We start from the raw sequence: 25907 nt of genomic DNA on the forward strand, positions 1-25907 counted from the left end.
TTTGTGTCTCCCCAAGTTCATATGTTGACGTCCCCCCTCCTGCCCAGGGTGATGGCATGAGGCAGTGAGGCATCTGGGAGGAGATTAGGGCACAGGACGGGTTCTTATAAACGGGGTTCGTGCCCTTGGGAAAGGGACCCCGAGAGACACGGGCAGAGGCCAGAGCAGGGGTGGGCAAACTTTTTGACTCGAGGGCCACCATGGGTTCTTAAACTGGACCGGAGGGCCGGAACAAAAGCATGGATGGAGTGTTTGTGTGAACTAATATAAATTCAAAGTAAACATCATTACGTAAAAGGGTACGGTCTTTTTTTTTTTTTAGTTTTATTCATTTCAAATGGGCCGGATCCAGCCCGCGGGCCGTAGTTTGCCCACGGCTGGGCCAGAGGCTGAGGTGCTCAGGTTCCTGAGGGGAGGGCGGCTGGGACCCCTGCCCATCTGGGCCCATCGAGTTGGAGTGAGGCAATAGTGAGCTAATGCAGAGTGAAACGGGCCTGCCCTCGCCAACATCCGCTCCAGGCAGGTGCCCTGGCCCACCCTCCAGCAGCGGCCACGGGACCAGCTCCGTGTCCCACCTCCGGCCACGCCGGGGCCTGCCTGCGCCTCCTCAGGGGCCGGGCGTAGCGACTCTGAGTGACAGGGCGTTTGGGCCAAGTGAAAACCAGTGATCTGCACACGGGGGCCCGGATCCACCGCCCGCCGCCCAGGGGCCCCGTCAGGCCTGTCGTCAGCGGTGGGAGCCGCCGGGTGGTGGATGGTCACGCGGCTGGGCACCCGGCACCATTTTCCGGCCGATCTGTCTCCTGTTTATGAAAGTTCTTTCTCTTTAAAGTCATTCCCCACGTTGCCCGCTCTTCCTGTCCCTGGCGCGGATGTTCTCATTGAAAGCGAAGACGGGAGCTGTTGTCGGCCCAGAGGCGGATCAAGGGGCCGCACACGCATGTCAGACGCGCTGTGGCGAATCCGGGCTGTTTTCCTGCAGATGTTTGCAGGCCTGGACCCAGTCCGAGGCGGCTTCAAAGTGGGAAATGTTCAAAGCGCTGTCATGGTCTTTGATATGAGCAGCGTCTGCTTGGAGTCTGACGGGCAGCCTGGCGGCGGGTGACGGCTGGCCTGTGTGTGTGTGGCGATGGGGCGGGGGCACTGTGGAGTCCAGCCGGCTTCCTGGAGGAGGGTGCGCGCCGCTCAGTCCCCTGCAGCCAGGAGGTGAGGCCAGGCGGCGTGCTCTGCGGTGGGCCTCTGTATGACCTTGGGCCATGACCTTCCTCCCTGGCCCTGTCCCCATCTGTGCCACGGGCAGCTGGTGACCGAGGGTCTCAGCTTTATGCTGACTCAGTGCCAGGCCTGGGGGCAGGAAGGACCCTGATGCCTGAGACACAGCTGTGCTCACAGAGGCCGGAGCAGACCCTGGGGAACCAGAAACCAGGACCCTGGGGGCTCAGGGCTCCGGGCGGGGCCGCGGTGGGCCTCACACTCCCTCTCTGTGGGTCCCGTGAGGTTTCCAGAGCTTCGAGCTGCAGTTCAGCCAGCACACTGAGCACGTGCCAAGGCCCTGGGGCAGAGGGCCCGCCCCTCCTGCCCGCTGACTCTGGGTGGACGGCTGCCCACTGCCCACCTGCCCTGCTGGGCACTCGTGGTCCTTGGGGGCAGGGCTGGGCCAGGTGCTGCTCCTGCAGAAGCTCAGGGAGGGAGGTGTGGCGCTCAGGGGTGCGTGGCCCGTCTCCAGGCTGGAGCTGCAGCTCAAGGCTCTCCCACCAGACAAACTGGGCTTCTCGCAGGGGTTCCTCAGAGAGCCAGGGGGGCAGAGCCGGGGCCCCTGTGCGTGGGGATTTGGGTCCCCCGGTGTCTCTCCCACTGCAGGGATCCCAGGCTGTGGGTCTGAGTGCCAAGTCTGACCCATAGAGGGTTTTTCATACACGCATATATATACATATATATGCACACACACACATGTATACATATGTATATATATATATATATATATATATATATATATACATATATATGCCATTCTGTGTTTTTAAAAATTCAAATAATTTTCCAGCATTTACAAACCGAAACAAAGTCTATATTTTTGTTAAAAGGAAGGTCTGGCCACAGTGACCCGTGTCCCCCGCGGCCCCAGTTACCTGACCTGAGAAGCAGCTGTGTCCTCCCCCCTGGACGCCCACTCTGTTTCACATGCGGCCACTGCCCCATGGCACCCCCAGGCACCCCCATGCAGAGCCCGTTTGTTGCACATTATCACCTGGCCTGGACCTGTCCTTGGCGTGGCCGGCTCTGTGGTCTGTGAACTCTCAGCTCCCCATATGGAGTCGGGGTGAAGCTGAGCCGCCCCGGCGTCCGAGGGCCTGGGGTCTAATTCTGTGAGAGCCCGGCGGATGAGACCAAGGACACATCTCTGACCTTCTGGAGCCTCAGCCTTGATCCGCGAAATGGCCCCAGGCTCCCAGCCGCAGAGAGCTGTGGGGATGCCTACGTGAGACCATAATTCGTGTAAACAGTTAGTCTTCTGTCTGCCACATGGTAGCGATGATAACTATGTGTTATGGTTATCGTTAACCACATAATTTATGCGGTAACACGGCAATACATAACAATTACAATGTGATAACATGATTTATATGATAATTACCTGACATACAACATAGTAATTGTGCTACATCACATAATGCGACGTGAGTGAGAATGTAACAGCAGCAGCCAGCACGTGGGTGGGCTTCCTAGGCAGGTGCTGTCCTGGGTGCTGGACCCGACCTCACTCATCCATCCTCCCAGTGGACCAGGGATGCGGGTCCCATATCAGGCCCCTCACCCCCATCTCACAGATGATGCCGCTGAGGCCCAGAGAGATGAACATGCTTGACTGTCATCCAGGAGGAAGTGGTAGAGCTGGGACTTGAACCCAGGCCTCTGCACCCTTGGCACATACTCACCTGTATCCCAGGACCCAGTCCCCCCTGCTCACCTGGTTCTGACCCGACTGTAGCATCCGGGCCACCATGTCACCTATATCCCAGGACCCAGTCCCCCGACTCACCTGGTTCTGACCCGTCTGTAGCGTCCGTGGCTTGAAGCTGTCTAGGGTTTCCATCCAGCTCGGTGCTGGGTCCCGGGCTCTGGACAACCCTGATGGGCTGGGGCGGCGGAAGGCGGGGTGGTGTGCAGAGGCAGGTGACCTGACCCTCAGTGACGTGACCTCCTGGGAGAAGCCAGGGGCAGAGGCAGACGGGGCATGTTTCCTGCAACTTCACGGGGGGCTGGGCTCCCTGGGACGCGTCTCCTTCCCCCGTCCCCCCCATGTGCGGAGAAGAGGCGCAAGTGAACGGGAGAGCTGCGCCTCGCCTGGCACACAGCCAGACCCTCCTCCAGAACCTCGCAGCCCCACGCACTCCCGCCCCTCCTCGGGGGCCAGCGTGTGAGCGGGAGGCGGGACCTAGGCACTGAGGGCCAGCAGTGCTTCCCAGTGTTTAGACACCCACTGAAGCAGAATGTAGTCCCTCAGTCACTGTGATTGGCTCAGGGGTAGACACATGACCTAGGCAGGGCCAATCAGATTCAGTCCTGGGATCTTATCCTAGTCTGCTGGTGGCCATCCTGCTGCCGTGTGGGGAGAACCTGCCTGGAAATGCAGCCCACACAGAGGAATGGGGAGCTGGGAGATCCGAGAGAGCTGGAGAGAGAGAGAGAGATAATTAGAGAGAGTCTGCACGTGCGTGTGCACACACACCCACACGCACACGCACACGCACACGCACACACAGTGGCCTTTTTGAAACCCTCCAGGCCAGTCCCACCCCTTGTTGGTCTCAATCATGGAAGCTGATGCACCCCTTTCCCGCCCAGCCTGTCTGGGGGGCTTCTGTCATTGCCCCCGGGGGCTGTGCTACTTCCTGCTCTCACGTGACCCTGGGCACCTAAGATAGTCTAATTCCTGCTTTCACTGCGGGTGGTCCCGTGGCTCAGAGGACTCCCGCCCAGAGGCCACAGCTGGGGCCACTCCTGGACCCTCCCAGGGCGCAGCCAGCCGCCCACCGACGGCATCGGATAAGCGAGCGTTCAGTGACTCAGACCCTTCCTGGCTGCTGGGAGTTGAGTTCAGCTTCCCTTCGCTCTGGGCACCTGTGTGTCCACAGGGGACGGGCCACCTGCTCCGGGGCATTTGCAGGCGTCGAGCTCACTGCTCCGTGTGCCCACAGCAGTCCAGCCCCAGACGCGCGGCCACGGGCCCCCCCCCACACGTGGGAACACGCCCGGGACAGTTTCCGTGCGCTGTGGGCGCTGGCGCTGGGAGCCGCTCAGACGGAGCCTGTGGGGACGGTGCAGCCTTGGCGTGAGCTCGCGTTGGAAGTGAACTTCCGGTCTGATGGGAGCAGCGGCCCGGCGCACCAGGCCAGCCTGTTCCGGGGAATTTTTACAGAGGCCGGAGTGTGCTCTGAAGAAAGGGAACCCGTGCGGCTTCCTGGCCCCAGGGGTGAAGGCTGGGCGGCGGGGACATCAGACGCTGCCACCTTTGTTCCTGGCGGGAGGGACCGCTGGCAACATCTCCGGAAATGTCCCTCGGAAAGTGGGGGGCTGGCTGGGGACCAGGGAGCCTTTCCTCTGCTTCCAGTTTGTGGAACCTACGGCTCCATCTCTGTCCTGCCCTGGGGTCCAGGCAGGGCCGGGCCCGGGGGCGGGCGGGGCAGAGCTGGCCCCGGTTAAGACTGTGGAAAAGGGAGGACTCAGGGCTGATGCTGGGAAGGAGGCAACTGCTCTCAGTAGCTCATGCTGAGCCCTGCCTCTCACCCAACCTCATCTGTCCCCCAAGGCCCTGTGTCTGTCCCCAGGCCCTGTGTCTGTCCCCGAGGCCCCTGTGTCTGTCCCCAGGCCCTGTGTCTGTCCCCGAGGCCCCTGTGTCTGTCCCCAGGCCCTGTGTCTGTCCCCAGGCCCTGTGTCTGTCCCCAGGCCCTGTGTCTGTCCCTGAGGCAGTCAGCTCGCCTGGTGCTGGGCCGAGGGATCTTCCCTGGAGGGAGGCCCCTCTTGGCCTCTCTCTTCCATCCAGGGCCTGCCTGGAGGAAATAAGACCCTGAGGGCTTGTGTTGGGGCTGGGTTGGCAGCCGTGGGCTGGGTTTCTAGAGAGGATGGGGATCTCGGGCACCGCCCTGGGCCCTGCACCCTGTCTTAGGTGGGGTGTCCAGGAGCAGACGTTGAGACAAGGATTGATTTTTCCCCCCAATATATTTTTATTGATTTCAGAGAGGAAGGGAGAGGGAGAGAGCGATAGAAACATCAATGATGAGAGAGAATCATTGATCCTCTGCCTCCCACATGCCCCCACTGGGGACCGAGCCTGCCACCTGGTATGTGTCCTTGACTGGAATGAAACCCAGGACCCTCAGTCCGCAGGCTGACGCTCTATCCACTGAGCCACACCAGCCAGGGCGAGACAAGGATGGATGAATGTGATTGACAGGGAAGCTGACCTCAGGAGGGCCGCAGGGAGGGGCAGCACTGGGTGTAATGCTAGGACTGCGGGCCAGAGGTGACACGGTCACTGCTGAGCACAGTGAGGGGTGATGCGGGCGCGTCCTCCCCGAGTTCCCGCCAGCACCTTTGAGGAAGATGAGCTCCGACGGCCGCGGGTCAGCTGGCAGGTCCCTCGTGTCCAGGGAAGGACACCCGGTACTTCCCAGCGGCCGGAGACTCCCCTCCGGCTCCTGCTCGGCTCCCCTGCCGTTTGCTTTGCGCCAGGATGTGCCGAGTCTCTTTGGAGCGAGAGGCAGGCGCTTGCCGGGCGGCCGTGTTACTGACTCACGCCTTCGCCAGCGCGCCTCTCCCAGGTTCATATTCGATCTATACCCGGGTCCATCCTGGTTCTGATCTCTTTTGGACTCATTAAATCTCCCTTAACCGGCCCCTCGTTTTACCCTGTGGAACGCACCCTGCGGTACAACCTCCCAAAACACAAAACACACGTGGCTGGAAACAGTCCTGGAGGCCAGGGCGTGGGGCTGTTAACTGCCACAGCCGCCCTCTGCCACGGACGCTTCTCCCACTTTACAGATGAGGAAACTGAGGCACAGAGAGGTGATTTTATTTCCCCAAAGCCACACACCAAGAAAAGTGGAAGAGCCAGATTCGCGCTCAGGCAGGGACTCCGGGGCCCACAGGCGACTCCAGGGATGTGTGGGAGGCGGGGAGGGGCCGGGGTCTCGCTCTGAGTTACAGCCATTTGACTAGAGGCGCCTCTGGTATTCGTTTCTCTCCCGGATTTAGAGGCTCAGCATTATTTTTACGTTAAGAAGTATGACTAGATGAGGAGTGAAATGCAAAATGAGCCCGAACTTCGAAGTTCAAACAGGAACTTTAAAGGTGGCTGTGTTTGAACCCGGCTGGGTGTGGCTCAGTGGTTGAGCATCGACCTATGAACCAGGAGGTCATGGTTCGATTCCCGGTCAGGGCACAGGCCTGGTCTGCGGGCTCGATCCCCATGATTCTCTCTCATCCTTGATGTTTTTCTCTCCCTCCCTCTCCCTTCCTCTCTGAAATCAATACAAATACACATTAAAAAAGATGGCTGGGTTTGGGGTCCCCGGGAGTCCCCGAGCCACTGGGGTCCCGCTCTTTGTGGCTTTTGGAGTTTCTCTAAGGGCCGCAGGGAGCCGAGCCGGGCGTGGGAGCCGTGGCGAAGGTGAGGTCCCCGTGTGCGGTGTTTCCAGCGGCATTTTTCTCACTCCTGCTGCTCCTCCACGTCCCCACTCTGACCACCCCTATCCGGGAGGTTGGGGGACCCTGGCCTCCACCACTGAAGCCTGGGCTCCGGGCTCGGGTGCAGTGGCCGGCAGGTGACAGAGGGGGGAGCTCTCGTCCCTGGAATGGAGGCCAAGGCCGCCTCTCATGGCCACGCTCGCTCTCCCAGGCTCTGTAAGTAGCTGGTTTGTGGGGAGAAGAGGCGCATCTGCGTGGAATTTGCAAATATTCACGCTCCCCCAGCCCTGCAGCCCCTGCAGCCCCTGCCGCTTCTCTCTGTGGCGGAAACACGCGCCATCAGAGGGGCCGGATCCCAGCGGCAGGCGCGGCCCTCCTTAGAATAATCCAGATAAACAGCTCGGTGACCCGTCACTGCCGGTGCTCGAAGCTTGTCTGTCTCCCTCTGGTTTTGAAGCACCGCTTCCCAGCCTGGGCCGTCGCCCCCGGGAACGCGCCTCCGCCCTCCCAGTTCTCAGCGCCTTGGAGATCCTTCCCACGCAGCCCCTCAACCCCGCTGGGCCCCCGCGCCCCCCGCAGAGCGAGGGCTGGGGCCGTGGGTGCTCAGAGGACACTGGCTGGCTGGTGAGGCTCCTGGTCCGAGTGGCCACTGGGTTCTGCTGGTTCCAGAAACCTGGGCTGGTGGCTGGGGTGCTGGGTGGTGCCCGGGGGCCCGCTCGCTCTGAGGCAGCATCGGCGCCAGCTCTGTGCTTGAGACAGGAGGCCAGGCCCGGCCCCTGCCTGCGGGCATCAGTGGCCCGGCCAGGGGTGGGCCTGGGCAGTGTCCTAGGCAGTGTCCTGAGGTGCCACCTGCTGCCCTGGGAGAGGGACCCTGAGCCGCAGCCCAATTACTGGCGGACAGGGGTGGCGTCAAGGTGCCCATTGGATGCCTGGTGCTAATGGGCTTCTCCCGCTTGCTGCTACCTCTCTCTTCACTCCTGACCCCCTGAAAAGGTGCTGGGAGCTGGATAAGCTGCCCCGACAGCCCTGCTCCCCCTTCTGCTCCCCCACTTCCCTGAGGCTGTCCCTAGAGGCCTCCTGGACCAGCACTTTCCATGTCTGGGATCTGGGCGAAAGCTCACGTCCTGGTGCAGCGCCCCATGGCTGCCACCAGGGGTCACCAGACCCCCGGCGGGCTGGAGGGTGGATGCTGGCGGTCCAGCAGAGGGAGGCAGTGGGGCCAGCAGAGGCGGGTGGCGGGGGGCCGGCAGCCTGGGAAGAACCCAGCAGCAACCTGGAGGCAGGCTTTGGGGGTCAACCTGCCCGGGCCTCGGGGCAGCCGGGCTGTGGGCGCTGGCGGCTGTGAGCCCCGAGGTGCCAGCTGCCTAGATAAAGCTGCAGGCTCTGGGGGTCCCGGACCCCACCCTGGTGGCTCTGGGGACAGTGCTTCCGGACCTGGCGGCCTCTGGGGTCGTTCTGGGTGGGCTCTGAGTCGGAGCCTCAGTTTCCCCGTCTGCACAATGGGAGGCTGGTGGAGGGGCTGTGGCAGGACTCAGTGCTGAGCACGGCTGGGGTGGCGCTGCCACTCACCGTGACGGTCACTGTTCCCATCAATAGTTTCCAGAGGGTCCATCCGCCAGGACGCCCGTGGCTCCTGCCGGCGTGTAATGGCCCTAATCTCCTGTTGACGATTCCCGGGGTTTCAGCTAAATAAGCATTTCCAATTAAAGCTCTCACCGCAGCTCTGAGGTGGGTTGCCATGGCAACGGGAGGGGGCCTCGACTTCTCCCCGGAATGTACACACGTGTGTGGGTCTGTGTGGGTCCCGCCCGCGGGCCCGGAGCTGGCAGGTGAGGCGAGAGGGCGGAGGGTGGGTGCCATATGCGACGCCGAGGCCGCCTCTGCGTGAGCGGCCGGGCTGGGGGGAGGTGGGTCTCTGCGTGCAACCCCAGTCTCCCCAGCCAAGGCCTCAGGCCCTGGTCTGGCCAGGCGGGGGGTGATGTGTGCTGGGCGGCGGCCGGCCCTGCGGTCTCTAGAGCCCCTCAGGGGTGTGCGTGTCTGCCCGTCTGCGTGTGTGCCCGAGTCTGTGTGTCCTGGGTCGTGTGTCTGTATATATATCTCTGTGTGTGTCTGTGCTCATGTCTCTGCATGCCTGTGCCCGTGTGTCTCTGTGCCCGTGTGTCTCTCTGCGTGTGTGTCTGTGCTCATGTCTCTGCATGCCTGTGTCCATGTGTCTCTGTGTCTGTCCATATGTGCTCTATGCATGCCTGTGTCCGTGTGTCTCCGTGTCTGTGTGTGTGTGTCTGTCCGTGTGTATGTCTGTGCCTGTGTCTGTGCATGCCTGTGTCCGTGTGTCTCCGTGTCTGTGTGTGTGTGTCTGTCCGTGTGTGTCTGTGCCTGTGTCTGTGCATGCCTGAGTCCGTGTGTCTCCGTGTCTGTGTGTGTGTGTCTGTCCATGTGTGTCTATGCCTGTGTCTGTGCATGCCTGTGTCCGTGTGTCTCCGTGTCTCTGTGTGTGTGTCTGTCCATGTGTGTGTCTGTGCCTGTGTCTGTGCATGCCTGTGTCCGTGTGTCTCTCTGTGTGTGTGTCTGTCCGTGTGTGTGTCTGTGCCTGTGTCTGTGCATGCCTGTGTCCGTGTGTCTCCGTGTCTCTGTGTGTGTCTGTCCGCGTGTGTGTCTGTGCCTGTGTCTGTGCATGCCTGTGTCCGTGTGTCTCTCTGTGTGTGTGTCTGTCCGTGTGTGTGTGCATGCCTGTGTCCGTGTGTCTCTGTGTGTGTGTGTCTCAGGTGCCTGAGCTGAACCTCAGACAGAGAATCTGGTTGGGGTCCCGGGAGGCGCTGAGTGGAGAGGACCTGTTTCCCTGTCTTCCTAATGTCCCCGCCTCCTGCACAGACACAGCTGGGCACGGAGAGGCACGCGTGTCCCTGGCTCTCACTGCCGTGGCGCAGGCTGGTGGATGGGACACCGGGGCTGGGGGTTTCCTGGTGGCTCATGTGTGCTGCTGCTCAGCAGCCAATGGAGGCAGCGAGTCCCCCTCAACCCCCCATGGAGGCAGCGAGCCCCCCTCTGCCCTCCCTGGCCTTCGAGGGGCAGCCACGCAGCTCAGTGGTGGAAGTGCGGTGGGTCCCATGTGGCTCAGAGCCGTGTGTGGGCGAGGGCGTGGTCTCAGAGTGCCCGGGGCGGTGGGGTGATGGGGAGTCAGGGTGTCATCTCCAAACGGGCTACATGCTACCGACTGTCCCCTTTCCTCGTGGCCAGCAATTCGAGGACGTCCCCGGTCTCCCTCGCAGCCACGCGGCCACATGATTGTGCTCTGGACACCGGGAGGGGATGGCAGAGCCAGAGCCCCCGCCAGGGCGACGTCTCCCGGACGCTTTTCCTGCTCCATCGCCCTGGGTCCGACGAGACCCACTAGGATGCCCAGGCCACCCCTCCCCGCACAGCGGCCAGCCTGCGGGGTGCTGGTCGGAGAGAGTCACATGCTGCTGTGAGCCCGGGTTCCGGGGTCTCCTCGGCAGCACACCTGGCCCCGCCTGGCTGCCAATGCGAAGTGACAGCTTGTGTTCCAGATGGTTATGCCCGTTAGCATCCTCCTCAGTGCGGCCGGGCCTGTCTGACTCCTGACTCACCCGGGATCGAATCTTCGCAATTTATTCAAAAAACAATCCATCGGAAAGCTGAGAGGAGTCTCACTGTCATTTCCATTCCTGCGATTAGTAGGGAGGTTGAACATCTCAGCCTACCCCTGGCCCACCTGGGAACCCCAGGGTTATGGACCTCCACACGTCTCCATGGCTCCCCTGAGGACCTGGAGCCTGCGGGGTCCCCACAGGCCTCCCCTGAGGACCCTGAGCGTGCGGGGTTCCCACAGGCCTCCCCTGAGGACCCGGAGCCTGCGGGGTCCCCATAGGCCTCCCCTGAGGACCCTGAACCTGCAGGGTTCCCACGGGCCTCCCCTGAGAACCCGAAGCCTGCGGGGTCCCCACAGGCCTCCCCTGAAGATCCGGAGCCTGCGGGGTCCCCACGGGCCTCCCCTGAGGACCCTGAGCCTGTGGGGTTCCCATGGGCCTCCCCTGAGGACCCTGAGCCTGTGGGGTGCCCAACTTGTCCGGCCGCAGGGCTGGGCGTTAGCGCCTGCTGCCCCTGGTCCTGGCCCTCAGCCTGCTCCCTCCTCGTCAGGGTTTCCTGGGCGCCTTCGTGTGCCGGCACTTTGATGTGCGTGTCCTCTGCACAGCGACGTCCAGCCTTGCGTCCCCCAGAACCCTAACCTGCCAGCTCTCTGTGACGGCGCAGGACCACTCACCGGGCCCCTCCTTCACACTCCCTCCCCCCTCTCTCCCACGGGACCCGCTGCCAGGCCCTACCATGTGGGGGGAGGTCTGTCCGGCCAGTGGGCACAGCGCTGAGGGCGTGGCTGCAGGGGGCACTGTCCAGGACCCTGGGGTTTGCCTGAAGAGCCCCCACCCCAGTCTTCATTCTCAAGAACCTGTGGCCTTAGCCCCCTGCCCCGTCCCCTTCTTCCCTCTTGTGGGCGCTGCCTCCACCTCTCCCTCCCTCCCTTCCCTTCCTCCCACAATTCCAAGCACCTCCTGTGTGCCAGGCGCTCTTCTAGGCCCGGGGGATTCGGCAGAAAATGAAACAAAACACAGTCCCGCTGCGTTTGCTGCCAGGATGGGTTGCGGTGGGTGGCAGAGCCCTGTGCCAGCTCGCGTCTGGGCAGAGGCCGGGCCTCCACGTCGCACTGCAGGTCTGCGGTAGCGCCTGCTCACACCCCGAGGGCCATGCGTGTGCCCACAGATACTGGGGGACCCTTCTGAGCTGAGATGGGGGCGCTGCTTGGGAGTGAAGTCCCCCAGGTCCCAGAGAGCCATCCTGGAGGTGAGCGGTGGGGCCTCTGGTCTGGCTTTTCATAGGCCCCCCCACCCGGCAGTTGTCAGATGCAGGGGTCCCCCGGGCACAGCATGAGAAACGCCTCAGGAGCGGGTGGTGTTGACAGTGTGGATGGAATCCTCCCTTGTGCTTCTTCTTTTCTTTTTTTAAACAATGTTTTTATTGACTTTTAGAGAGAGAGGAAGGGAGAGGGAGAGAGAGTGAGAACCATCATGAAAAAGAAACATCATTGATCGGCTGCCTCCTGCACGCCCCTGCCTGGGGATCAAGCCCGCAATCCGGGCGTGTGCTCTGACCAGGCATCGAACGCTGACCTCTCGGTTCATGGGTTGAAGCTCGACCACTGAGCGCACTGGCTGGCCTGGCCCTTATTTCTTGCCCGAGACCTTGGGCGAGAGTCAGCAACCGGGGCGGCCTGAGATGCCCCCCTCCTTGCAGGCTAACAGGCCACCTGCCCTGCCCCCTGTCCCCTGCCCCCTGCCCCTGCCCCCTGGCCCTGCAGCGGCTGCTGCTGAGACACGCCCAGGACAGGGACTGGAGCAGTTCCCGCTGCACAGTGGGAGGCACAGGCTCCGTGATCTCATCCCCAGGTGTGGCCCTGGGCGCCGAGGAGCTGGGCATGCGGGGGCGGGGGTGCCTTCAGCTGGGGACCCCGATCTTTCCCGGTGGGCTCCAGCCAGGGCCTCCTCCGCCTGGAGCTCACCGTCTCTCCAGCTCCAGGTGTTTGCTGCTCAAACCCCTTGAAAAGGCCGCCTGGAGCGGGGCCTAAGTGCCTCTCCAAGATGCAGGAGCGCCAGAGCCCGAGAGCGGCCCAGCGGGAGGAACTGCGCCTGCTGAGCCCGCTGCTCCCTCTGCGTCTGAGTCCCCAGAAGGCGCCAGTGGGGGTGCCTGCCCCAGGGGGACACCTGGCCATCCTCTCCGCTCTGCCCGCCTCCACCGCCCAGTCCCACCCCAGAGAGGGGGGACAGGCTCAGGGAGGAGACAGGCGGTGCAGACCGGGAGGTTCTGCCGATTTCCCTCATTTCCTACATCCTTCTGCTGGTCTGGAGTGGGCACCTCTCGCAGCTCAGGCTGCTGGGACCCATTCCCGGCCCCGTGCCCGGTTCCCTGGTGGCACAGGCCCTTGTCCCGCCAGGCGGGAGAGACACGGGCAGCGAGAGGAAGGAGGCCCCTCTGCCTTACTGCTCATCTCTGTGCAGCGCGATCTGCGTCCCGGCTGTGACTGAGGGATGACGGACGCGCTAGGACAGCACCCACGAAACCGCTGTTCTTCGCGCCTGGCCTGTTAATTAGTTCCGGAGCGCTATTTTCAGGTTTTAATTAATGGCGGGCCGTGCGGGGCGGGCTGTCCTCACATGCAGTCTCGCCCTGCCCCCTCTCCAGGGAAGCGCTCGGAGCAGGTGTCCCCCCAAGGCCCCACCCGCGGGACTCGCGGGCCCTGGCTCGCCTCCTCTGGGGGACCCGGCTGCCAGGACAGACCTGGGGGGCACTTTCCCTCATCGGAGTCTGTGCCAACCCCTCACCGGCCTCGCTCTCGTTCCCACCTGGGCCAGGCGGGTGCAGGAGGCAAGCAGCTGCCGGGGGGGGGGGGGGTCTGGTCCGCCCCCCACTTCAAAGCCCCCCCTGGCCAAGCCCGGGGCTGTTTGCATGCCAGGAGGGCTGTGGAAACACGGCCAGTGGATCGGGGCTAACGCTGGGAGGCTCCTGGAGGAGTTTGGAGACGCCTTGTCAGTCTTTACCGCCGGGGCCGGGATGGTTCACCAGCGCCCTTCCAGTCGGACATCTCTGCCAGGTGCTTGTGACCGACAACCACCCGGGGGGGAGGGGGGCAAAGGGCCCTTCGTCAGGGGCTCAGCCAGAGCCCCAGGCCACGGCGCTGGAGCTGGGCGCCCGGGCCCGTGAGCTGATGTGTGTTCATTTCCCACCCGCGTCGGGCTTGTTTCTGGTGGCTTAGTGGCATTGGCCACTGTCACGAGAGCCGCCCGGAGCCCGGGGGAAGGTTCCAGAGACAAGGAACTGGCACCTGGTGCCTTATCTTCCTGGCGGCCGGGCTGCTCTCCTCGGAGCTCCCTGCCCTCCGCGGGCAGAGGCGGGGCCTCGCTCTAACGCCTTTCGCTCCGGGCCAGCAGCGTGCAGGGCCCATGTGACCGATCTGGAATCACGTCGTGGCCACGGAGGCCTGGCCACCAGCGAGGGCAGTGTCGGTGGGTTCAACTGGCAATTTTTTTTTTTTAAATATATTTTATTGATTTTTACAGAGAGGAAGGGAGAGAGATAGAGAGTTAGAAACATCGATGAGAGAGAAACATCGATCAGCTGCCTCCTGCACATCTCCTACTGGGGATGTGCCCGCAACCCAGGTACATGCCCTTGACCGGAATCGAACCTGGGACCTTTCAGTCCGCAAGCCGACGCTCTATCCACTGAGCCAAACCGGTTTTGGCAATCAACTGGCAATTTAAACGGGATTTCAGCCCTGGCCGGTGTGGCTCAGTGGGTAGAGCATCAGCCTGAGGACTGAAGGGTCCTGGGTTCGATTCTGGTCAAGGACACGTACCTCGGTTGCAGGGTCCTCCCTGGCCCGGGCCCTGGTGGGGCTCGTGTTTCTCTCACATCGATGTTTCTCTCTGTCTTTCCCTCTCTCCTCTACTCTCTCTAAAAATCAACAGAAAAATATCCTCGGCGAGGATTAAAAAATGCGTAAATAAACACACGGGGTTTCCGAGGCGGGAGCCGGCGGTTTAGGAGAAAGATGAGAGATGGCGGCTCCTCCCGGGGGTCACACGTCAGGACGCGGGGACAGGACACAGCCGTGCCCAGCCCTGCCTCACTCTCCAGGGCCTGGACCGAGGCTTACACAGATGCTGCAGCAGCTGGTGGGTGCCCAGGCCGGGTGGGCACAGGCCCTGAATGACCCTGGGTCAGGCACGCTGTCTCCTGGGTGCTGTCACGTGCCTGCCCACCGAACACCTTCTGGCCCAGCGCCCCGATCTGCCGTGTGACCCCGGCCTCAGTCTCCCCATCAGTGAATGGGGAGGCTGCCTTAGGTGACCCCTCAGGGCATCCCTCATGGGACAAAGGTTCCCCAGGCCTGCCACATGCCCGCTCTGCCAAGGACACTGAGATTTAATATAAAAAATGTTTTTTATTGATTTCAGAGAGGAAAGGAGAGGGAGAGAGAGAGAAACATCAAGGATGAGAGAGAATCATGCATCGGCTGCCTCCTGCACGCCCCCCACCGGGGATCAAGCCGACAACCCGGGCCTGTGCCCTGACCAGGAATCGAACCCTGACCTCATGGTTCATAGGTCGACGCTCAACCACTGAGCCACACCAGCCGGGCAGAATGATGAGATCTTTATCGACAATGGGATCTGCCCCTCCCTCCCCTCTCCCCCCCCTCCACCGCACCTGCAATAATGATGGTGTGTCTGGAGTGAGAGCCGCTTTATTTTTATTTTCATTTTATTTCCTCCTGAAGTTCAATACCGCCCAGAGCACGCCACGTGGCGATGCCATTTCCCGGCAGGAGCGCGTTTATTGGGGTGTCACTCACGGCGGAGTGATACGCGCCTCTAATTTAAAGGCTGCCAGACCCGTTCACAGTGCAGACCTCGCCAGGGCACCCGCGAAGGGCTCTCTGCAAATTGGCTGCCTAGTGAGTGAGCAGCCCCCAGTGACCGTGCTTCCTCTCCCAGGCAGGCCCCCCGGGGCTGGTGTGGAGAGGGGCGGGGGTGGGGCTGGGGGGGGGGCTGCCTCGCCTCCCAGCCTCACCCTCCAGGCTGGTTATCCGGAAGCCAGCAGGGGTGGGGCGTGCCCTGCTGGGCAGAGGCCTGGGGGAGGGGGTCCTGATGCCGGAGCTGCGGGCGGGGCCAGGACCCAGCAATGACCGGAGCAGGTGGCAGCAGGAACACAGGAGTGAGAGCCAGGTGGACCGAGTTCGAATCCTGACCTCACACCCCAGCAGGGAGCGTCAGTTCCCCACCTGTGACCGGCTAGTGGGTCCCACGCCTCTGGGTGCTGGTGGGAACGACAAGGGTCCAGGGGGACGCAAGGCTTGGGACAGGTAGCTCTGGTGCGGGACGGCGTCTGCCCAGGCACTCGCCCTGTCTCAGGGGTCTAGGCCGGAAGCGGTGGCGTTGGCCCCCAAAGGGGAGGGACTTTCTCGCTCCCTGAGGCCTGGGGCTGGGCCCCGGGCTGCGCACCTTCTCCCTCCTCCATGGGCCTGTGTCTCCCCCAGGGAGACGCCTGTTTCAGCCGCTCTGTCGGGAAGCCGGGCAAAAAGCCACTTAAAAATAGAACCTGCTGGAAACCAGTGCCACGGAGGCGCCGAGACAAGACGGTGTCTGCCAACGCCCAGGGAAGAGGACCTGCGACAGCAGCCGCCGTCTGCGGAGGGAGGACGGGCGCCTCAGACCCTCACGGCGGCTTTTCTAAGGACGGTGCTCCCGGCCTGGGGTGGGCTGCGCCCCGTGAGCCCCCAGCGGGTGGAACGGAAGTAAAAATGCACGGATACACCGGACCGGGGAGCCTCGCCCGCCTCAGCCGTGCGGGGAGCTCCCGTCGGCCTCCAGCCGGCAGTCCTCCGGCACAAAGCGCGCTTTACAACGAAGTGTTGGATGTCGTATGCGGTTTCCTGAGCACAGCGGCATCCAAACAGGCTGGCAGCAGGGCGCACTGCGGAGTGGGGGCCGCGTATTCGTGACTGTGTGGCCGATGGAGCTGTGGCTCCTGGCCCCGGCCCAGCCCCAGGAGAGAGCGCGTACAGCTAGCTGCTAGCGGGAGAGGGGTGGCTGGGGGGCGGGGGGGGGGTCCTTGAAGTGTGGTTTCCAGTGAATGCCTATCGCTTTCACACCATCGTAAAGTTGGCAAATTGTAAGTTGAACCATCGTAAGTTGGGGGGCGCCTGCAGACGAAGTCTCGCCTCCCCCGGCTGATGTGTGGGTCACACTGACCTGCTAAATCTCACCCTCCTGTCTGCTGCCTTTCCTTTCCTTTTTCTCTTTCTGAGCCCCTCCCTCCAGCTCGGAGACTAAGCCTTTCCCTGGAATGACGGGGACCAACTTGGGGTATCTGCAGGGACTCATCCCCGAACGCCGGGGGCGAGGACGAGGAAGTCACTGGCTCCTAGACTAGAACGTGGGGGCTTCCCCTCCTCAAAGCCTCTGCCCAGCAGGGCACCCCAGGGCCGGCCCCCCGTGGGATGGGGAGGGATGGGGAGGGTTGGGGAGGCCAGCATCCCGACGGAGCTGGTCCAAGGGAAGTGGGGCCTGCGTGTGGTCAGCCGTCCCAGACCCCACCTGTGCCTCCCGGTGCCGGCCTGGTGCCGAGTCAGGAGCCAGGGCCGCTCACAGTCCCCCATCTGGGGACCCACAGGCCTCTGTCCTTAGCTTGGGGGTAAAAAATCCCAGGACAGGCCTCTCATTGGGCAGCTCAGGTCACATGTCCACCCAGTGACCGATCATTGGCCTCAGGTTTCCAGTGCTGAGGGGTACGCCCCACCCACATCCGGGTGATTGGGCCCTGACAGGGGCAGGACAGAGGAGGTGGCCTAGTGTCTCAAAGAGTGAACTCCCAGAGCACAGCTGCAGGACCACCCTCTGCCGGCTCCCCGCGCGCGAGCACGGCCGCAGCTGGAGTTGGCTTCCCTCCACGCTCCCAGGAGCACCAGCGTTCGTTTCCGCCCCCTCCTGTCGGAGGGAGTGTGATTAGCTGGTAGAGCAACATCCTAATGTTCTTGGCTGGGAACCAAGGCTCTCGGGGAGAGCATTCAGCCTCTTCGAGTGCATGTTTCCACACACCCCTGTGCCCTGCGGTGGCGCGCAGGGGCGGGGCGGGAGGGCAGCGCCCACGGGGTCCTGGCTGCAGGGGTGCTTTGCTCTGTGTTTTTTTAAAAAAAATTCATGTTTATTGATTTCAGAGAGAGGAAGGGGGAGGGAGAGAGAGATAGACACAATGATGAGAGAGAATCATGGGTCGGCTGCCTCCTGCAGACCTCACACCGGGGACCGAGCCTGCAACCCGGGCCTGTGCCCTGACCTCCCGGTTCATAGGTCGGCGCTCAATCCCTGAGCCACGCCGGCTGGGCGCTCTGGTTCATTTCCGCCTTCCTGCGTGCGTGGGTGGGTCTCAGGGGGGCACACCTAGGGCTCCGTCTCTCCCCAAGCCCCCGGGGGACTGTCTGGAGAAGGAGTCGCAGGAGGGAAGGGGATGGATGGGCCCGTGGGTGCCCCCCACCTGGGCCCCTGGCCTTTCTCTCCGGCTGGGACTTGGGCCGCTGGGAGAGGACTGGGTGTGGACTTCCCTCTCATCTTCGAAGACAAGGTGGGGGAGCGGGAGGCATGCGAGGCTGGGGGGCCCTGAGTGGACAGAGTCCACACCTGAGTGTCAGAGACTCAGAGGCCCGGGGGTGGGGGAGGGAGGGTGGAGAGAGCTGATGGATCCGCGAACCCGTGCTGTTTGCCACCCGCCACACAATGGACTAATCAGGTTCCTGGGTTTTAATAAGTCAGTAGGTCCAGCTGTTTCCCCTTGTATGTTACAAATGTTAATTATCTTCTAATTATTTATCAGCCGAGGCTGCCCTGGCAACCAGCGCCCCCGAAGCCGGGCCAAATGAGTGCAGAGCATCAAAAAGGAGTAGATGAATCCACGCTGCTGCTGGCGGCGGCTCCCGGAGATTTCTCAGGGCCCGCGGGCTTCCTTTTATCGGGGTAATATTTTTGGAGGTGAGGCACCAGGGCAGGCGCATGGGGACAGGCACAGCCGAGTGTCGGGAGGGTCCCGGCAGCCCCACTCCGACTGTGTTGGTTCATTTCATCCCGCGGCTCAGCCGCGCAGCACCCAGGCCCAGAGGGGCATGAGATGCAGGGCCTTGTTCCGGAAACGGGAGGGCAGGCCCGTCTCCAGGCAGCTGGCTCCTGGGGTGTCCTCCAAGGCCCTGCTCCTGCTCGCCCCTCCTCCCGGAGCCACTGGGCACCTGCTTCCCCGGACCTGGCCAAGCCAACAGGGTGGGCACGTCTCCAAGCTGCGCCTTTGAACGGTTGCCCCTCCAGGTGCCCTTGGGGGGAGGGTGTGCTGGTGGCCACACTAATGCCTGGACTTGTGCCTTGACAGACCCTGGGGCCTTGCCGCCGTCTAAGTCTATATTTGTATTGATTTCTGGGAGGAAGGGAGAGGCAGAGGGAGACAGAAACATCAATGATGGGAGAGCATCATTGATCGCTGCCTCCTGCACGCCCCCTACAAGCCCACAGCCCAGCACGTGCCCTGACCGGGAATCGAACCGTGACCTCCTGGTTCATAGGTCGACGCTCGACCACTGAGCCCCGCCAGCCGGGCAGCCATCTCATTCTAGTTGGTGGTCGGATCCTCTGATGTCGGAAGAACAGCACCTGCCATGAGGGGCCTCCCGCGGAGGGCAGCTGCCTGCGGGCTGGCATCTCCTCCCTGCTCATCACCGGCCTGGCAGCGGGACCCTGCAGGACGTCCTTCTTCATGGCAGGACCTGCCCGGTCACCTCCCTTCAGATGTGCACTCAGTCCCCCTGCAGCACACCCTCCTCTGGCTTCCTGCTCCGAGACCCCTCTGCTCCGCATGAGGAATAAAGAGAAGGGGTGTGAAGGCAAACAGGGTGATGCAGTCCTTGGCCAGGCAGTGCCTGCATTTCTACCAGAAAGGCTGCCCGATTCCCCCTGGAGTCAAGGTTGCACTGATTTCTGTGGAATCCGTGGCGCCAGGCAGTCCTTCCAGCTGCACAGCTGGACGGGCTGGTGGGCAGGGGCTGCATTTTGCAAGATCCTCACAGCATCTGTAGCTGCCCTGTGTGTTCATTCATTCACTTACTCATTTGTTCCTCTTTTCATCTACCTAACCCCACATCCATCCATCCATCCACCACTTATCCATCCACCCATCCATCCATCCAGCAACCTATCCATCCATCCATCCATCCATCCATCCATCCATCCATCCATCCATTTATCCATCCATCCATCCATCCATCCATCCATCATCCATCCATCCATCATCCATTCATATATCTACCCATCCATTGTTCCACCCATCCCTCAATTTATCCAGCAACCTATCCATCCATCCATCCATCCATCCATCCACCCACCCATCCATTCATATAACTATTCCTATATCCATCCATCCATTTTTCCATCCATCCATCTATCCACCAACCTATCCATCCATCCATCCATCCATCCATCCATCCACCCACCCATCCATTCATATAACTATTCCTATATCCATCCATCCATTGTTCCATCCATCCATCTATCCACCAACCTATCCATCCATCCATCCATCCATCCATCCATCCATCCACCCACCCACCCATCCATTCATATAACTATTCCTATATCCATCCATCCATTGTTCCATCCATCCATCCATCCATCCATCCATCCATCCACCCACCCATCCATTCATATAACTATTCCTATATCCATCCATCCATTGTTCCATCCATCCATCTATCCACCAACCTATCCATCCATCCATCCATCCATCCATCCATCCATCCATCCATTCATATATCCATCCATCCACCCATCCATTTGTCCACCCTCCCACCTGCTCTCCCACCTAAGAAACACCACGTGCCAGCCAGTATGTACTGTGATGCTTGGAATGTCCACTCCTGAAGGACCTGGGGGATGTGGCTGTACCTGCTGCGGTTACTAGGGTTGTCCCCCAAAGGGTAAAAACGAGTGACATGCAACTGAAATGGGTTGTCTCACGTTTTGGAGGCTAGATATTGAGATCAGCTTTTAGCAGAGAAGCCCATCTGTCACTAGGAGTCCTGGGAGGGCTTGGAGATGCCCTGCGCTCTGGCCCTCGGCCCGGAGCCGGTGATGGAGGCTGGCCTGCTCCGAGCTCTCCTGTGGAGGACCCCAGGGCACCCGGCCACCCACTCTGCACAGACACTTCCAACTTGTCACCGCTCCAGGCATCCTCCAGGAAAGACTCCCTTTGCAGTGGGCTGCCACTGTCCCCACTGGCCCCTGTCCCTCGTGGCATATCACCCACCAGAAGCCCTCTCGTCCTCGGCCCCCAGGGCAGCGCTGCCCACAGCCTCTGTCGCAGACTCATGTCTAGGAGTGTGCTGACTTCGTCTGTCCTACATGCTCTTGGGGACATGGGTCAGGCCCCCTGGGGTCTCCTACGAGCTCCCTTCCTGCAGGTGAGGGAGGTGCCCACCTGTTATTCCCAGAGGGCAGTGATGTGAGGGGCCCGGCAGACAAGCCGACCTGGGAATGCCAGTGCCCCCTGCACCTCTGCAGCTGCGTGCCCGTGCCCCTCAGGTGGCTCAGCTGACGACCCAGAGGCCAGTTCTGCAATCGTGCCGGGTGCTCGGGCCCTGCGTGGGCTGCACGCTCCTTGACTTTGCTCCTCAACAGATCTCGAGTGAGAAGCCCCCCGGGCCTCCTGTATGGGCTCCGGCGTCGCCTGGGAAACTCGTTAGGGATGCTGAAGCTGGGCCCCTCCCGGCCCTGGGCGCAGCAGGATTGGTGAGGGCCAGGGATCTGCGTGTCTACCCGGCACCCAGGTGAGCGGATGCCGTGCCCTTCCAGGACTTTGGGTTGTTATTAGGGATGAGACCTGGCACGCGCTCACCATGGCAACCTCCACGCTCACTCCAGAGCCCTATGGGCCCGGCCGCGCAGACACTCAACTTCAAGGGGAGCTTTATTTCCCTGTCGTCCGCGGATGGAGCTGAACGCCCAGGACCCCGCAGCGCTATCTGAGGGAGACACGCACGCTGCCTTGGCTGGAAACGCTAGGAAGGTTGGCGTTCCCGAGAGGCCAGCTCCTTTGTGTGCGGGAATAGAATCCTGGTGAATTGGTTTCACCAGGACAGCCGGGTGCATATCCGTTCCCAGCCGGCCTGGTCCCTGTTCCCGCTTCCCCGATCGCCCCGGCTGGGCCTCTTCAGCTGCCAGGCACAGCGCCAGCGAGAGGGAAAGAGCTTCTTCAACGCCATCTAAGCCGCTTCCGTGTTTGACAGTCCCAGCCCCACTTCTATGGCTGCTGAGCCCCTCACGGTGCAGCCAGATAAACACGGCGGGGGGGGGGGGCAGGGGAGCACCCCACAGCCACCCAGTGCCACCGCCCACCTCCTCCCCTCCCTGCCTCCTCCCTCCATCCTCCAGACCCCGCCCCCTGTGCCCCACAGGGTCCCCGGAGGGTCCTGGCCCCCAGTAGGTGAGGGCTCACCTTGCACCATTTCCAAAACCAGTTCAGTGGGTATTCCCTCCTCGCTCCTGCGGCTCCCCGGGGACTCCTGACCCTTCGCGGCCCCTTTGCCGGCCTGTTCACATATGACGGCCATAGTGGTTCCCTGACCCAACTGTGGGCCCAGCAGCGGTGCTTCTGCTGCAACTTGCAAACGTCTTTAGAGAACTTGAGTTGAAAACCACCACCACCTGTTCTATTCCCCCCGTTGGCTCCCTGTCCTTCCTTCGCTGCTCACGTTCCCACTGCCTTCCTCACCTTTTCTTTCTGTTCAGAGAACGTTGCCCTTCTCTGGGGAGGCCGGCTGCTGCCGGATTCTGGTTTCAGTTGTTCTGTTTTCCAATCTGAACGTGTGTTGTGTTTTCCTTCCCCCGCACGAAACTTCAGTGTTTGCATTTGGTCCGATGCCTGGGAGAGGGCTCCAGCGGTTTCGGGAGACACTCAGGCGAAAGCCAGACTCCAGGGGGACACAGAGGGCTCCCCCAAGGCCTTTGGGCTCCACTGGCTCCTAGTCGTACTTGAGGGGGAGCCTTCGGAAGAGCTACTGGCCCAGCCCAGCCCGGGGGACGGCAGCCTGGGAGGTGAGCCAGGTGCGACCCATCATCCTGACAAGCGCCACCTCCTCGCCCGGAAGTGGTTCCGCGGGAAGTCACGGGGCTGAGGGTCTGCGAGGCAGGACCAAGGCGTGCAGGTCGGCAAGGGCCTGGGTCAGGCTCCTCTCCGGCCCCCGGCGCTGCCCTGGCGCCCTGAGTGTCAGCCTCTCACCCGCGGCTCCTGCGCGGCCTGGAGAGCGCGGCCACCCGCCGGGTTCGCATCTGGAAGAGGCGCTGGGAGCCCCGAGCTGCTTCGCCACCAACTCTCGGAAGAGGTGCCCCCGCTCCAGGCCATGGCGTCGGTGGAAACAGAAGCCCAGCGAGAGGTAGGTGCGGCGGCCACGGAAGCAGGCGGCCGGGAGGAGTAAGTGGCGAATTTGGGAGCTCGAGGTTGTGCCGCAACAAGGGGTGAAGGTGGAGAAACGGCCTCAGCTGGGCCCTGGGGCCGAGGAGGGCTGGGGTGGCTCTGAAGGTGGCGACGGGGTGAGACGTTGGAGGGAGGCCGGAGGCGGGAAGAAGGGGCGTCCCTGGGTCGGCTCCGTCCAAAACTCGAAGCAGGAGACGGTCCGGGGGGCGCGCGGCTGGTCCGAGTCTCCTTTATCCCACCGAGCAGTTTCCTGGTGGTGAGGGTCTGCGCTGACGGGTCTCTGCACTGAGCTCATGAGAAACGTGTGTCCTTCCGCCCACCGTGGTTTCCACGGACAAACCCACTCTCGTTCTAAGAGCTTTTCTCCTGGATCAGGTCTCTTTCTCTGGCTGCTTTCACGGCGTGTCTTCGTCTTTGATTTTTCCGAAGGCTGGTTGTCACATGTCTTGGCTGGGGTTTCTCTGGGTTCATCCCGTTTGGGGTTGGCGATGGTTGGTTTGTGTCCGCGTGTCCGGGTCACGCTGCCCGATAGGTGGCCCACCATTGTCCTGGCTGTTTCTGTGCTGGTGTTTGCGGATGGTTAGCACTGAAGTCTGTGCACTTCGCATGAAGCAGACGGCCCTCCCGAATGGGGGCCGCACCGTGTCAGTTGGAGGCTGGAGCGGAGCAGGAGACGCCCCTCCCCCGAGGAGGAGGCAGGTCTGCAGCCAACACCTGTGACTTGAACCGCGGCGCCGGCTCTTCCCTGCTCTCGGGCGGCTGAGCAACTGCGGGTTCCCTGCAGCGTTGCCCGTGATGCTGGGCGTGGAGCGGGGGACCAGGCAGAGCCCGTCTGTGCCTGCAGGGGGCGTGCTGACTCGCACAGAACGGAGCCGGGAAAGGCGTCCGCAATGCACGGGAGAGATCGGGCATGGTCGGCGTCAGGGTGAAAACCGACCCAGGTGGTGAGGAGGAGGGACTGCGCGTAGCAGGATGGAGGTCAGTGGTCAGGGGAGGCTTCCCTGAGGAGGTGACATTTCAGCTGAGGGGAACGAGGAGCCCATTGTTCAAAGGCAGAGGGAACAGCACGTGCAAAGGTCCTGAGACAGGAATGAGCTTAAGGAAGGAAGACGGGCAGAGTGGGGGGAGCCGAGTGAGTGAGGGGGAGGAAGGGAGGGCGTGAGGTCGCACAGCGTGTTGGGGAGCCTGCCTGGGTGGGAGGGGACCCAGGAAGGGTTTTGAGCAGGGCAGTAGCTGTGTCTGATTGTTTTTAGAAAGACCGCTCCCGGATGGATCCAGGAGCGATGGCGGGGGGAGTGTGGTGGCGGGGGAGGAGGCCGGAGAAGTAGGACCAGCCTCGAATGGCTTCAGACCCATGCCAGGAGGCAGTGGCAGGCCCAGGAAAGAGAGAGGGAGGCTTGGACCAGGATGGTTGCCACAGCAACGCGAGGCAGGTAGGAGAGGCATTTTGGAGGTGGAGGGCCTGGCCTGGCCAGCTTGGTTGGAGGCCTCCAGGACTTTTCACGTTTACAGAATAAGGGAAATAAGCCCTGAAGCGAGCCGGGAAGCCTCGGTCTTTCTGAGGAATGACACGGTCCCGCCTCCCTTCCCACCTGCGCTCATGTCCTCGCCCAGGGAGGGCTCGCTGGGTAGCCGTGTGACACTCTCCGCTGCTGCAAGCCCACAGGGGTGCCAGCTGGGCAGCTCTGCCCACTCCGGGCGGCCACCTCCTTGCCACTGATGAGTGCGGATGAGACGAACCCAGGCCACCGTGGCCTTGGTGGGTGGTCCAAGCTCAAGGCTGAGGGCCCAGAGGGGGCTGTCCTGGGCCCCCAGTGCCCACCGTCCTGTGGGTGAGCATGTCCTGAGGGGGGAGGTGGTGAGGATGGGGTTGTGGCCGAGACCCAGGCTGCTGGGCGGCTCCTGGCCTCTGAGCCTCCTCCTTGGCCCCCGTGAGGTCCCTCTCGAGGTGCGTGGGGTTCTCTCTGCTCAGAAGCCGGTGATGGACAGAAGCGGAGGGCGCCTGCCTTGCTGGGCTGTGCGGTGCTGTCCTGTGAATATGTTGGGGAGGGTGGGGGCTCTGTAGGTGCCCAGGACGGGTGTGTGTTTGTGTGTGTGTGCTCACACATTTTTGATAACTTTAGAAAGAATTTCAGAAAGTGTTGGGCCGGGATAGATGTTTACAGAAAGTAGCCAGAGTTCCATTCAGAGCCGCGCTCCCCGTGGGGCAAGAGACTCCGCAAGCAGCAGGCCTTTTGAAGGCCCCCTATCCCCTGTGCTCAGGAGGCAGCTGCTGGGAGTGCGGGGAGCCAGAGCCTGGGAGCGCGAGAGCCCCTGGAGACCCGCCAGGGCGCAGGGCCTGCCCGCTCCTTGCACACAAGGCTGGGCTGAGGGTGAACGGCCGGCTGGGAGTTCAAGTTCTCCCAGGTATGTGGCTGGATCGCGACAGTGACAGCCAGGAGCCAGCTGCTTGCAGTTTTAAGGTGCTTCTGGGCCTGTTTTCTCCTGGTCTCCATGACAACACCAGGAGGCAGCACCTGGAACCCCCGGGGAGGTCACAGTCTTGGGAGGTCACAGCCGGGGGAGGTCATGGCCGGGGGAGGTCACGGCCCGGGGGAGGTGACGGCCCGGGGAGGTCACGGCCCGGGGAGGTCACGGTCCGGGGAGGTCACAGCCCGGAGAGATCATGGCCCGGGAGAGATCACGGTCCGGGAGAGATCACAGTCCGGGGAGGTCACGGTCCGGGGAGGTCATGGCCCAGGGAGGTCACACAGCTGGGGATGCGCCCGCCCGGCCAGGGGCTCGGTGTGGCTCCAACCCCACACTCAGCCCAGGTGTCCCGCCTTGTGTGAGGACGGGCCCTGTGGTCTGTCTCACCTGGTTCTCGTCACCAGGGGAGAAACTTGTGGAACTTGCCCAGTCACGCGTCAGGAACTGGCCGAGCTGGGTCTGAGCCTCGGCTGCGGGGCCCGGAGCCCCTGCTGCCCTGTGTGCGGCGGGGTGGGGCCCACTGCCTTTCCCTGGTCACAGCCGCCATCATGGACACCGAGCAGCCCCAGGGTCCGGAAGGGACGCCTGGCCACCGCGTGTCCCCGGGGCCGTCTGTCCATCTGTCCAGCGGCTCCGGAGGGCAGATTTGCCACTGAGAAATGGGAAAGTTG

The sequence above is a fragment of the Myotis myotis genome, unplaced genomic scaffold (genome assembly GCF_014108235.1).
Source record: "Myotis myotis isolate mMyoMyo1 unplaced genomic scaffold, mMyoMyo1.p scaffold_m19_p_2, whole genome shotgun sequence".
Classification (NCBI taxonomy): domain Eukaryota; kingdom Metazoa; phylum Chordata; class Mammalia; order Chiroptera; family Vespertilionidae; genus Myotis; species Myotis myotis.